This window comes from Ambystoma mexicanum, chromosome 9, assembly GCF_040938575.1.
Source record: "Ambystoma mexicanum isolate Mex_15411 chromosome 9, UKY_AmexF1_1, whole genome shotgun sequence".
Lineage (NCBI taxonomy): Eukaryota > Metazoa > Chordata > Amphibia > Caudata > Ambystomatidae > Ambystoma > Ambystoma mexicanum.
Genome location: NC_090931.1, coordinates 1,004,896,929 through 1,004,912,373, shown reverse-complemented (window position 1 = coordinate 1,004,912,373; position 15,445 = coordinate 1,004,896,929). Strand labels below are relative to the sequence as shown.

At 46.2% G+C, this 15,445-nt stretch overlaps 1 protein-coding gene across 2 annotated transcripts in view; it reads left to right on the top strand.

The window, feature by feature from the left end:
- The window catches only part of NOSTRIN (nitric oxide synthase trafficking), a 771,458-nt gene that overhangs the window by 357,005 nt on the left and 399,008 nt on the right, over window positions 1–15,445 (top strand). The gene's annotated exons all lie outside the window — the stretch shown is intronic.

Genomic DNA, 15,445 nt, shown 5'->3' with positions numbered 1-15,445 from the left:
AGTAAGGGGCTTGGATGCCCAAAGGGGACTCAACCGAAGAAAGGAGATGGCCCTCGAGTGAACAGCTGACAAAGATTTGCTCCAGATGCTGCTGGTGGAGCTAGAGGGGTGCCTTTCCTCACAGGTTCCCTCATGGGCCAGGCCCATTAAGTCCATTATGTCTGTGGCTGGGGTAACAAAAGGCGGGACAAAAGTTGACGGGAGGTGGGCAATGTTGGTACCCATGTCGGTAGGCAAAAGAAGCCATATAGGTATCCAGCAAATCACAGCCGTGATGAGTTTAGCGTTGCCAAGGTCATTTTCTCGGTTCCACCGCCCGATTTCTCTAACATATCAGCGGTGGCATTCGGTCTAGTCTCTCTGCTGTGCTTGGCAGATTTACATTAGGCACATGTACATCTTGGTTCATGCTTAAAAGGTTTCCCCCTTGGGTCATGTCGATAGATGGGTTGAGGGCAGGGCTTTGAAGGGTTTCATGTAATCGTGGAAGGTGCTTGCCTGTAGGACCTGTGATGCTGCTAGATTTCTCACAGATTGTCTTCCTCATTGCTCTGTCTAAGTTCCAAAAAGTTTCAACAGTAATTGAATCTGTAGTTGAATCAGGCACCCTGCCAGAGTTAGTATCCACAGACTGATCTCCTCCACTTCCCTGGGGAACTCGACAGCCCCCCCTTTCTTCGCACCACCTTGAACTTATGCTTTGATTTGGAATCCATTTGACCTTGCAGATTAGAGAGGAGAACAGACATTCCGAGAAAAAGAGGGGGGAAGAGTGATGGCAGTTCCTCCACCTCCTCCATTGCTACAGCAGCACCCATTTTTCAGCAATATCCATACCAGATTTAGTGCTCAATAACATTTCTCATCTCATTTCCAGTTAAGTGGGACCTTTCACTCGGTTTCCCTGCTCTTGCGGAACACCCTGTGGAAGCGCAATACCCTTGCGCCACTTTGCCCTCTCAGACTTCAATCCTGGAGGTCCTCCTATCAGCAGTTATGGGAGAGGGGGCGTGGCCTAGCGCTCCAGCGCTGGAATGGACGGTGTCATTCCTGGGACCAACAGCGCAACACCTTCACGCCCTTTTGCCCCCGCTGGCTTCCACCCTGGGGGACCTCCTATCAGCAGTTATGGGAGAGGGGCGTGGCCTAGCACTCCGGCGCTGGAGTGGATGGTGTCCCTGCTGGGTGCAAGAGCTCCACACCCTTGCGCTCCTTTCGCCCTTGCGGGCTTCATCCCTGGCGGGCCTCCTATCAGCAGTTATGGGAGAGGGGGCGTGGCCTAGCGCACCAGCGCTGGAATGGATGGTGTCATTCCTGGGACCAGTAGCGCAACACCCTTATGCCCTTTCGGCCTCGCTGGCTTCAGCCGTGGTGGGCCTCCAATCAGCAGTTATGGGAGAGGGGCGTGGCCTAGCACTCCGGCGCTGGAATGGATGGTGTCCCTGCTGGGTCCAAGAGCACAACACCCTTGCGCTCCTTTCGCCCTTGCGGGCTTCAGCCCTGGCAGACTTCGAATCAGCAGTTATGGGAGAGGGGGCGTGGCCTAGTGCTCCAGCGTTGGAATGGACGGTGTCATTCCTGGGACCAACAGCGCAACACCTTCACGCCCTTTCGCCCTCGCTGGCTTCCGCTCTGGGGGACCTCCTATCAGCAGTTATGGGAGAGGGGCGTGGCCTAGCACTCCGGCGCTGGAATGGATGGTGTCCCTGCTGGGTCCAAGAGCTCAACACCCTTGCGCTCCTTTCGCCCTTGCGGGCTTCATCCCTAGCGGGCCTCCTATCAGCAGTTATGGGAGAGGGGGCGTGGCCTAGCGCACCAGCGCTGGAATGGATGGTGTCATTCCTGGGACCAGTAGCGCAACACCGTTATGCTCTTTTGCCCTCGCTGGCTTCAGCCGTGGTGGACCTCCAATCAGCAGTTATGGGAGAGGGGCGCGGCCTAGCACACCAGCACTGGAATGGATGGTGTCCCTGCTGGGTCCAAGAGTTCAACACCCTTGCGCTCCTTTCGCCCTTGCGGGCTTCATCCCTGGCGGGCCTCCTATCAGCAGTTATGGGAGAGGGGGCGTGGCCTAGCGCACCAGCGCTGGAATGGATGGTGTCATTCCTGGGACCAGTAGCGCAACACCCTTATGCCCTTTCGGCCTCGCTGGCTTCCGCCCTGGGTGACCTCCTATCAGCAGTTATGGGAGAGGGGCGTGGCCTAGCACTCCGGCGCTGGTATGGATGGTGTCCCTGCTGGGTCCAAGAGCTCAACACCCTTGAGCTCCTTTCGCCCTTGCGGGCTTCATCCCTGGCGGGTCTCCTATCAGCAGTTATGGGAGAGGGGGCGGGGCCTAGCGCACCAGCGCTGGAATGGATGGTGTCATTCCTGGGACCAGTAGCGCAACACCCTTATGCCCTTTCGCTCTTGCTGGCTTCAGCCGTGGTGGGCCTCCAATCAGCAGTTATGGGAGAGGGGCATGTCCTAGCGCTCCGGCGCTGGAATGGATGGTGTTCCTCCTGGGACCAACAGCGCAACACCCTCACACCCTTTCGCCCTTGCCGGCTTCAGCCCTGGTGGACTTCGAATCAGCAGTTATGGGAGAGGGGGCATGGCCTAGCACTCCGGCACTGGAATGGATGATGTCCCTCCTGGCACCAATAGCGCAACAACCTTGCCAATATACCTTCTCTCACATACACTCACACTGTTCCTACTCACTCACCCACCATCCACTCACCCATAAATCTCTCACGTCCTCTTGCACTGCATTCTCCACACAGGAACGTACTCACCCACCCAGAAAAGTCAAACACACACTATCACATTCCTACTCATTCACCCATCAATCACTGACCTATACACCTTTTCTCGCGTCCACTCAAACTGCATTTTCCAAACCGACACGTGCCCATCCAGAACACTGAAACACACTATCACATTCACACTCATTCACCCACTAGTCACTGACTCATACACCTTCTCTTACAAACACTCTGACTGTATTCTCTACTCAAACGCACACCCACCCACCCAGAACAATGCACATACATCCTTTGGCATTTTTGCCCTCCCCCTCCACTGCACTTATGCAATCTTAATGTCACTTGGCCTAGTAAGATCGTTGTCTCTGTCCTTCCTCTGTTCCCCCTTCCTTGCCTTGTCACACCTTGAAACACTTGTATATAGGCGCGTTACAAATGCCATGTCATATCATATCATTATCATACCATACATACATCTGACACACACTCCACACATGCAAAATACACACCACCTTATGTATATTAAAAAAAAGCCTTCTTACCTGTTTTTCCAGCTTTGGTCCGTCACTCCTGGCCACCCTGAGCTCCTCCGGCTGCTCATAAACAGGAACCAGAAAGCTGACAGAGCTTCCTGGCTCCTGTATATGAGCCTTGAGGAAGCCGGAGAAGGGGTTGGAGCTGAATGTGGCATATGACACATGTCACATGTCACGGTCAGCTCCAACCCCTACTTTGCGCTTCCTTCTCGCGCTGCAAGCCCCGACCCAGCCATCACCCTTTACAGATAAGGACTGGGCTGAGGCCCCTCAGACCTGGTGTGGAGGGGGCCCCCACGGCGCAGGGGCTGCAGGGGCCCTTACTACTCCAGCGCTCAGGAGTTTCTGTTTTTTTTTATACAGGGTTAGCAAGGGAGAATGCAGGGGTAGTAAGGTGGACCCCCAAATGGCATCCCTGATGATCCTGTTGAAACTCCTCCTCGCAACCACACGAACCCACCCTCCAAAGCCCCCTTTGTCAACTTTCATCTCTTTCTTTCTCCAGGACTCTCTGGCTGGTATTCAAAGCTGTGAATGGGGCAATAACAGTATAAACCAATCTGAAATGAGTCAGCAGCTGTAGGCCGAGTTACATGAGACCATAGGCGACAGATAAGAGGCCTTCTAGTTTTGCTTTATTAGCACCTCGACACTGATTTGTTATGTGGAAGTGAGGTCTATCTGAACGGGTTTGTCAACTTCTCAAAGATTAATTCTTGAAGAATCAGTCCCTTGCACTTATTTTGCAAGTGCAAACAAAAAAGAAATTGCATGGATGTTACTGCGTGCAGGTCAGTGCACACAGTTTGGTCGACTCCATGCAATTTACATGGTCTTCGTAGTGCGAGCAATGGTAAATGCTGCATATCATGTATGTGCGTGGTGGGGGGCATTTATGTGGATACCGTTGGAATCCGCCATTTGTTAGCAGTTGCAAGAAGCTGGCAGATACCGTGGGAATCCAAAGCATCCCCGCACACATTAAAACCAGATCTTGGTGGAGATGCTCCCATATTTAACAGGAGGGATGGGGATAATGGAAACATACATTTCATTTCACCCCCTGGCCCCACGTGCAAAAGTTATAATTTCCTGGTAAATATGCATGCAGACCCCTGTAAACTGTGCCTGCACCCCGCTAGACTGCTTATGCGTACCCCTAAGTCTGATCGGAACCCCTACTGTGTGCACATACCCCTAAATCAGACATGCAATTTTACCTCCACGCAGTGAATCCTATGCACAAGTGTCTGTACGCCTGCCTTCAGGTGGCAGATAGAATGAGGAATTTGCATGTCCATTTCCCTGACGAGAGGTTGCGCGGTCGGATCCATGAATACTTCTCGTTTAGAGCATTTGTGGGCGTGCAATGGACTGCCTGTCGCCGCCCCTCGTAATGCCACTATTTTCAGTTGTTCTTCCTCATTTTCAGAGTTCCGCCCCCTACTCTGCCCTCTGTGCAGGCCACGCCCACACTCTGCGTGGTGTCTCGCGCAAGGAACTCGGCCACTTGCAGAGACATGCCGAGCCTGCACAAAGTCCATGCAAAGTAAAAAAAAGTACTGCGCAGTCGATTCCATGAATCGCCAAATGGGATTTTGCTTGCGGTTTGGCAAGCAATGTCTCTATTAACCACACTATTTATTCCATGAATCAGGCCCTCAATGTTATATGTTCATGTGGATGTATACTCCCAAAATGTTTGTTAAATGTAGACTCCAACTCTTATGATCTTATTGGGACATAATTTTATTATACAATCATAAAAAACATATTTTTGAAAAATACACTATATTAACGTGCAAAATACATAAAATAGGAACGTACTGTATTTTGCACTTGCTAACCCCCCAGCACCATCTACAAGGTGAGAGTGTAAAGGTGTGTATTTTAAAAATACAGCTCGTAAGTCATTGGATAGTTTAACAATGGAGTCGGTGGGGAGCATACTGCACTGTATGTCAATAAACTATTGTTCCTTTCCGATGCTATGCGATTATATTTGTGAAACGCCACAGCGAGGCAAACTGTGTAGTGTAGGCTGAATACATCATGCTTTGAGATGGACGAAGTTGTACAACACCACTATGTTATAGGGATGTTGCGGGGTACATATATGGTTTGTGCTGTCTTAGGTAGCCTGTGGGATCCCTCGTGTACCATACCAAACGGCCCACAGAAATGTGAAAAGGTGAACACGACACGATTCTGTAATTTGATGTCATTTCTGATGTTGTAGACATGCAATAAACACTTGTTAAATAAAATAGGATGCTTACAATGCCCCTGCTGTATGCATGTCCCACTCACACTGACCTCTCCCAATGTATGTCCTGGCTTTGCACCACTTTCAGAAGCGACTGCATGTATGTGGAATGTTAAAAATAAACAGATCCATCTAGACTCTGTACCAGTGGTAGAAGTGTACCAAAAGAAGTAGTGGAACTGTGACCCAATGGGGGCTAGAGGGGCAAAATAGGCAGGAAGGGAGCAAAGCGCAAACCATTTTTCAAGGGTGACAGCCATGCTGGTTGACAGCCAATGAGGTTGAAACAGGTTTCAGTTTAGCTGTATCTGCTGTCTGATGGTAAAGTGGAGAAGTGCGCTTTGACTTCACAAAGAACAGATCCGGAATGGTGAAAATGGTTGCAACAAGTAGTGGTACTGTTAACAGAAAAAGATAAAAGTAGTGGAACGCTGCTGCCGACCATTTCCGCTCACTTCGAGCACTGCTATGTACATGCAAGCCATTTACGCAATATATCCCCGCAAGTCTCCAGTGTAATACTGGCATTAGTTCATCAATGGATTCTATGTGTGACGCTATATACAGAATAGTAGATACTACCGGCCTGATTTACAAACATGTTTTCAATGAGACTTCCCCATGTTAACCATGTTTGTAAATGAAGCTCTAAGTATTTGAGGAAATACTTTGTATGTCTACTGCAAATAGGGTGGCATTTGTACATCTCTCTTTTTTATCAGCAGAAACTGCCATTATATATCACTTCTCACCACTACAGTGACCCCAGCTTTTCTCTGATACATACCCACATGTCAGATGCCGGCTATCATTTTGCCACGAAATGTGCCCTTTTATTTAATTCAATAGGGGTTGAATCACCACACCTGATTACTGCGCCCCCAAGAGAAATAGATGCAGCTTTGTTTAGGCACAAAAAGGCGTTGAGGTGCGTGTCACTCCAGATCACTCTGGCCTGCTTCTGGATAGGAATCACGCCTCAGAAACCTTCAGTCAACTGGTGCCAGGCGATGTGCGTTCGATTCACCCCATCGGCAATGACCCTGTTATTTTTGGGGGTTTCACATAAAGTCCATGCAAACAGTTTTCACCATGTTCAGTTTCGTTTTTTTCACATCTATTTTTTTCGCACACTTACATTATGATGGATTCAGCTCCTGCAACGTAAAAGAATTGAAAGTTCAGAGCTTCCTTCCAGCGAATGTATTCAGCGGGTCGGACATTTCATACCCGAACCACTAACGCAGTGGCGGTTTCTATCTGCAGGAGTCGAATGCCTGAATTCCCCGCCCACGCCGTAAACGGGGCCACGTATTCTCACGCACATAGGCATTTAGATGCATGTCATTCCCATTGTGGGGATGGCGTCAGGAAATGGAGACACACGGAACACCCTCCTTCCACTGGAGGCAGGAGCTGTCCGTTTGTCATCCTCCGCCATCAGAGTTGATACCATTAGCTCCTGTTTTTACAACTGCAGGAAGTCATGGGAAACACTTTTTACGAACGGTTTTCCAGACACGGATCAAAAACCTGAACCGGCAGCCATTTTGAGGATTAAGTAAGCAACGGTTCCAAACAGTGTGCCAGGGAATAAGGGAATAGATTATAAAGTCGTTCAGTTTTACAGTGACTTTCACCATTCACTGTCATAACTCCTGTCGCAGTATATTGCCTGCCTGCACAATCTCATTTTGTTTCTTTATTAGTTGGTGCCCGGATAGCCCTAGTGTGACAATCATTTAGCGCACAGTGGGCCTCATTACACGGTATGCGGTAGGCGGTAAGGTAGGCACTGGTACCGGTAAACCCTTACCGCCTTACTACGAGGTCCCTTTGCGGGACCCGACCTTTACGGCTGGTTTTACCAGCCATTAAGGAACGGGCCCACTAAGGGACCTTGGTGCTAATTACGGTACCGCAATTTGCGGTACCGTAATTACCTCCTTCCCCATTCCCATTGAGCCCTAAGCGGGCAAAAATGGGAATGGGGAAGTGTCTTGGTCAATGGCGAATTACTGCCCCTGCTCACCTTGGAGTAGGGCGGTAATTCCGCCATCCACCAAGGCAGACACGGTAAAATACCAGCGGCAACCATGGCGCTAGTAGCGCCATGGTTACCGCCTACCGTGTAATGAGGCCGAGTGAGTTTATAGTGATTGCATCGAAAAAAAGGGTCGACACACCAAAGCAACAAAAACAAAGCATCTAATGCCAAAGCATTGACAGTCTATCTTTAACATGTAAAAGTGCCTTTCCATCTAAACCAGTCCATCAAAAATATAAATTGACTGGTTTCAATCGAAATGCACTTTTACATGTAAAAGATAGCATTTCAATGCATTTTTTTTGCAACGTTAAAGCTTTACATGGAGCTGTCCAGTGCTGACATTTCGGCACTGGCCAGCTCCTTGTAATGTTTTAATTTGTTTTTGTATATTGGGGGGTTCACCCCCAACCCTCACGCCCACCCCCAACCCTAACCCTAACGTAACCCTTATTCTAACCCTAACCCTTAATCTACCCCTAGCCCCAACCCTAACCCTAATGTAACCCTTAATCTAACGTTAGCCCCAACCCTAACCCCAACCCTAACCCCAATGTAACCCTTAAACTAACCCTATCCCTAACCCTAATGTAATCTTTAATCTAACCCTAGCCCCAACCCTAACCCTAATGTAACCCTTAATCTAATCCTAGCCCCAACCCTAACCCTATCCCTAGCCCCAACCCTAAACCTAACACTAGCCCCAACCCTAACCCTAATGTAACCCTGAATCTAACCCTAACCCTAACATAACCCTTAATCTAACCCTAACCCTAACGTAACCCTTAATCTAACCCTAGCCCCAACCCTATCCCTAATGTAACCCTTATTCTAATCCTAGCCCAACCCTAACCCTAATGTAACCCTTAAACTAATCCCAGCCCTAACCCATATGTGACCTTTAATCTAACCCTAGCCCAAACCATAACCCTAATGTAACCCTTAATCTAACCCTAGCCCCAACCCTAACCCCCAACGCTAACCCTAATGTAAACCTTAAAATAGCCCTAGCCCCAACCCTAACCCTAACCCTAAAGTAAGCCTTAATTTAACCCTAGCCCCAACCCTAACCCAACCCTAACCATAATCTAACCCCTAATCCTAACATTACTTTTCAATGGATCTATCGAATTGTATTCAATGAAATGGCCATTCTATGGAATGGTATTTCGATGGAAAAAATTCAATGGTTTGGTGTTTGATGGTTTGGTTGTCGATGCAATGACTGGATACCCGCACAGTGTATTGCATCCTATTCCCTTATAGTGCAGTGCAGTTTATTTCAGTGGGCACTGTGAATCTGAATGTTGGGTTCAGTTCCTGGGAATCAGGGAAGGGTCTTTTTCAGTGAATTCACCTCTACCACTGCTGGACAAGTGACGCAGCATGTTCTGTAAAACTGCTGCTCTCCTTAAGGTGCAATACCTAACCTGTTTACACTGGGCAGTGTCAAGAGCTACAGTATTCCACCATCAATGGGTCCTTTACACTGAGATGCAGCCCAAGTAAACTGGAACTCCTTCCTTGGAGAGTGTGCATCTACACCAGAGAGTGTCTACACCAGAGGGTGTCCACCTCCCATAGCATTACAGCACTTCAAATAGAGCACAACAAGTAATTTGCATGATAGCACTTCTGCTGATATGACTAAGATCTGTGTAGCACTTCAAACTGAAGCAGAGAGTCCAAGTGTCCCTATTACTTCTGGGTCAAGTTTGAACTAAGCATTTGCCAAGGTCAGATCTGTTAGTTGAACCCACCAATCTCCATGGAGAAAAACAGGATCTATAGCAAGAGGGCCATGCCATGTGAACAGCTCAACTTCTTCAATAGACCAATGTTGGGACATGATATGATTGCCATGAAAAGGCAAGTACCACAAAAAGAGAAGGAGAATAATCCCCCATAGGCCAAGAATATTTCTGTCCTTTGTGGCAGGTCAGAAGAAGGGCACAGATTTATGATATGCCATTTCACTAAGAGGTTTATTAAAAAAAGGGAAAAAAAGGCATATCTTTCCTTAAGCTATAAGACATCCCTGCCTAATAAAACCAGCTACGGTGCTTGTCCGTCGTCAGTGAATGTCTAGACAGAATCGGTTCTCCATACAAATTAAGCCGAACTGAACTTATTACTATAACACAACTAAAGACAGTAAAATGACTCCATTCTCCTGTTTTCTTTTGCTTCTTGCAAAGTTCTGTTTTAGTAACTTATCTTCAGATAGTCTGTGGTAACTAATTGTTATCAGTTTGTATGATTCATTCAACACGTTACTGTGTTTTAGTGTCCTCTGTCTTTGATGGTTACTTTTTATGGTTGTATTATTCTCCTCTTGATTCTCTCTACAGAGAGTTGTTCTGTGCTCTACCCACGATAAAGTAATCTAATGTTTCATGGTCTCTTTCATAATCTCTTTGCTTTGAGTGGGACAAGTATGATTGGTACCATAATGATTGTCATGCACTCCTTTGGGTTTAAGTATCACAGTTTCTTTACTTTAACTGGGACAAGTATGATTGGTCCCATAATGATTCTCTGTTCTCCTTCTGGGTCTCCTGTTTTCCCTGTTACCTTGTGTGCTTAGGAATAGCGTCAACACAGCTTCTACTTGCTCAGGGTTTGTTCTCTCCTTCGCCAGTACAGCTTCTCCTGTTACTGCAATGTCTCTCCTCTCGTGCCATCATCTAAGATGGTCACACAGTATTTCTAATACCACTAGTTTCACTTTGCAGCTTCCGAAGTGAGTTCTGTGCAGTTTATAGGATTCCTGGTCCACCACAAGTCTTTTGTATTCATGCCACCACCTTCTCTGTCTGTCTCTCTCTCTAAGGACTCCAGGATGCTCCGCATCCCCCTTCACTTGTCTCGCTTTCCTGCAGGTAAGATGCAGCATGTCTAATTCTGCTTTGTGCTTCCTGTTTCCTTTCTGCGTGTCCAGCTCTCTCTGCATCAGGCAGATCTCCAATTTTGTAACTCGTGGGCTTTTCTCTTTGCCAGTCTCCTCCCTTCTTGTGCACAGTGTAGCCTTGGGACATCCCCAGCATATGTCCGGGACTTCCCCTTTCTCTCTGGGGTCGTTTCTCTCCTTCTCCATATGTCCCCCTGCCTGTCTCAGTTATATGGGATTTTTCACTTAAAGGAATGTTTACAGTTTCTGGGTGACAGTAGCACGTATGATTTTCTTCTTCATACATTATCCCATAAGAGATGTTCAAAAAGGTATTGCGGGGTGTTAACTAGGGAGTTCCTACACAGTAACGGGAGTCCTTTTCCCGTAAGTGGGAATCTCTCCCGGGGAGGTCCCACTTGCCTTGACCCCTTTGGTGGGTATTGTGGAGTGGGCTCATCTCTCTAGCCTCACAGGGGGGGCTCCCCCTTGGGGAGAAGGGACACATTCCTGTGACTTGTCACACCTTCCAAAGAAGAGCAGAGTTTTCTTTACAATCCAGGGCAAGTTACCATTCTTTTGGTGTGCCTCTTTCGTGCTCCTCCCCTATCATAATCCATTACACTTTTCATTGGGACTGCAAGTGTTTGATATGGGGCACAGTACTGTTCTGTACCTCCCATTTATTTATTTTATTGTGTGTTGGTTTATATGATAAAACCGTTCACAATTCTTTTATACATTAAAAAGCGATATGAACAATGAAAAATACAAAAAGAAATTATCAACTTTCCATTTCTGAGGGAGTCATTCATTGTCTTTTGGCATTGGTAGAAGTTGATAAGGGAAAACGGTACTGTGTGTCGTGTTCTTCCCATTAAGGAATGCACTATTCATCTTCTTTTGGTGTTGAAAGTATTTAACATAGGGCGTAGCAATCTGTTTTCTGTTCTTCCCGTTTGTGAGGGGCCATGACCTTAACATGCTGCATGTTCCTTTTCTTTAACACCAACACCATGGATGCTGCTACTAGTGATGGGCATTGTCTTCTTGGTGGCATTTAAAATGGATGACATCATGGAGTGAGAGAGGGGGCAGGAGCTGGGACAACCTGTCTGTGAACTTGAGATAGCGAGAAGGAGCAAGAATTGCTCAAAAATACATTTGACAACCTTTGTACAGGGAAGGTTGCAGATGTGAGACCTTGCCTACGATCTTGGTGATGGGGCTGAGGTTCAAGAATTGCCGGCATGTCCTTTGAATGAAGCAAAAGGAGTTTTGGGTGCCTGCAAAATATCCTGACAGTTACAGGGTTGCTCCATCCCACTAAACTCCAGTACATAGAGCGTTTAGACTGAGCTATGCAACCAGAAGCAGCATTGTTGCCTACTAGGGATCATGTTGCACCTGTTATGAAACACTATCTAAAAGGTGCACGGGGATCTGGATGTAAAAGTGAAGCAGAAAGGAGAAGCATGCAGGCATTGGCAGGTCACTAGCTCTTTTGATATGCACTGTATTGTAGAGGAGGAGCCACGTACCTCTACCAGTCCAGCCCCCATTCTGCCTATATGTTGGCTGCCAGAAATTGCGACATGCACATAGACAGTAATCATACCTGTACCACGAAGAGTCCTTGAAACAAGAAATACTTTGAGAAAACCTTATATATAGCTGCAAAGACATGACAGTCTTTTGAAGGAAGTTCCGAAAGAAGGGTGAAAATGAATGAAAGAGAAGAACGGTGACGTCACATGAAGCAGAAATGACGCACCTAGAAGAGATGCCAATTAAGAAAGAATATAGACTTTATAGAGTCTGATGGCAAAGTAAAGAATCAAGCAACATTTCGGGAGCGAAACGAAGATTGCACGTGCAGAGAAGCACTGAAGAAAATGCAAAGTCACGCAGTAACGCAAGTAAATGAAGTAATCATGAGGCTGGCTATGTAGTGAATAGACTTCAGGCGGTGCCGGCAATATATATATATATAGGAATGTATAGTTACTGGATGTTCCACGACACATTTTAGCAAACGTGGACTCCTTACGATATGGAAATTGCCACTTTGGTAACCCCAATCCTCCCCTGCACCCCCCTGCTTCATTTGCTACCTGTTGTAGTGCACATCTCTCACTCATGCCCCATGGTTCCAAGGAAGAAGAGCACAGGTGCATTGCTGCCTGTCTACCCATTGTAACTTATGCCTGCAGTAGATAATTAAAGTATAAATATTTACAAACACTCTCTGGTGAGATGGTCTGCATTCTATCTAAACATTTGATCTGCTTTAAACAGTATCAGGAATGGTTTCAAAAAGTTAATTTTGATGGGTCAGACAACCAAGCCTTCTTGCCCCTTTTTGTTTTAATACCAGTTTTCAGTTGGCAGTTTACCTGTGTCCACTTTTGTCATGCACTTTGGCTCAAAATGTTTTTCTCCACATTTTATTTGATATGTGTGTTGTGGGGTTGGGGGGTTCATGGTTGAGGGGTTAGGCATTTAAGCTAGTGCGGGGATAGCGAAGGGTCCTCCCATTTAAAAAATAGCTGGCAAATACCACATTGACCAAAGGTTTGGGTAGAAAGAACACACACTGAAAATGCAGACGAAAAACAAACATAATTTGACATGTGTTCCAGCCTCACTGCGCCACCAAGGAAAAAGTTGCGGAGACTGCTTTAGTTGCAGAATTATTTAATAGGAACAGAAACAGCCTGACACGTGTTTCGAGCAATCCTTGCTCTTCCTCTGAGGCTGATATAAATTAGGTATGACATGTCATTCAACATATACCAAGATGAATTGAACCGAGCAATGAATTATTTGAGTATAATTAAAGCAAGTGGCATGAGGATGGTGGGACGGGGGAGGGAATCCAAACACCACCCAAAAGTAGTCTCCCATGAGTTACCACAGGTAGACATTAATTGGTTTCCCAATGACCCAAATGCATACATGAAGGTTCAAAGATTGAAACTGCAAAATTATCATACACATACAAAAAATGTTTTTAAAAGAAAGGAAAACCACAAACATTTGTTGAGTAGCTTTTTTATTTAAATACCGTGTATTTGGTGTTTCCCAATTGCAGAGGAGGCATAGTTGAAAAATATCGATCCACAGTGTGAGGAGAGAAAAAGGGAAAAACAGAAAAAACAGCCAGCAAATTCTTCCATTAGAAACTTGTTACTGCAAAATTGTAGGACAAATGTGTAGTTCTTAATTAAATCAGTTAGTGAGTCACGTATAAAGTAAGGCTAAATACCTTGTGTTTGAAAGTCTGGTGAGATTGGTTCATATTATTAGCTGCTTCAACTAGAAGATTTTAAAGATGGAAATGATAAGGGGGCAATTAGAATAGATAGTATTGCCTTATTTGCCGCCGTAGCGGAATGCACAATCTTATATTTACAATTGTAGTGATCCATTTAGACAAGTTATCTGTATAATAGTGCGTACCTTCAGTTCATCGCGAGTGCGGAATACATGTTACTGTTTCCCATTCCGTCAGAGAATACAGATGTGTGAAAAGCAATGGCAATGGAAGCCATTCCGTAATGTTAATAATCCCGATTTGGACAAAGGAAGGGGAAAGATGGACAAGGCGTATATCAGTATTGGTGGACGTCATGCCTGTTTCTAACCATCTATAGTTTTGATGCTTGAAAGAACAGCTGCATGCTGTGCAGGTTCTTTGGGACCGTAGACAATTCTTACCTTTTTCCTTGGTGGCGCAGTGAGGCTGGAACAAATGTCAAATTGTGCTATTCCTGTGGAGTACTAGGGCATTAGTACCCACACCCTCCAGCCACCTTCTGCCTCTCCAGTCCTAACGCACTTGGCAAGCACAGTGTCCAATCAGGCTTCTTTGCCCTACTCTCTTGCTGAAAAACAAACATAGGACCCTTTATCTGAGGACGTTGACTCTGTCTTTTGCCTTTGCAAGGTGTAAAGGAAATACAAACCAACACTTTAAGGACACAATCCAAAACATTGCCACCCTTCTTGCCCACTTAAACGCCCCTGCCCCTTTGCCAGGCAAGTGCCTCTCCCACCTACCTCTAGCCAACACACAACATTCTTCAAATCTCCAATAACTATCCCTGACACACCACAAACCACAACCATCCTGAACTGAACACCACTAATGAATGTAGGCTCATTTATTTATTCTTGCACTTTATTTACTCATCACAGCACTTCTGATGAATAAATATGTGGAAATAAACCAAATAACAAAAGGCACTGCAGCGTGTCTCTGTCAGTCTGTCTGTAATCATAAATGCCAGAGGTCAGACTTGCAGGAAATCAAAAGCGATCACATCGCATGAGATTAGTACACATTACAGGTACAGCAGGAAATCTGTAGACTTCATTATCCCACGGGGGCTGTGGGATAGAACACATCCATTCCATCAAGTAAAATTGGGGCATACAAGCAGCTCCAAAAACTTTAATCTTCACCATCCAATAATAACATGGTTTTGGTACACTTCAACATCTGTCAAGAGACAGATTATGTAAATAACAGCACAGTGCACGTAGAATCCAGCCACCTGCACCATACTATCACAAAACCACAATACAGTAAAGTGACTGACCACGCACCAACTGTCTATAAAACACACTTTCTGTGTGCCATTTCGAAATAGGGGCATCACTTATCAGAATGAAGGCAGCTTGTGGGAAGCCCAGTGACTTGAAAGTGAGAAGGACTGACATGTCCCATGGCAGACTACAACAGTAATATTGAGTAGTACCGATGCGTAAATACTGCAGCATAAGTAGACCATTGATACAGTGGAAATAGTCAAAACCTGCCTGCGAGTTCTGTGCTCTAGGAATGTGTTCTGTACTGTACTGTATGAAATCACAGTAGAAGGGGAGTTTCTTAAATCCTTACAAATGTGGGAAAGTACAATGTCTGAGGGGGGAATGTAATATTCAACTGGTAAA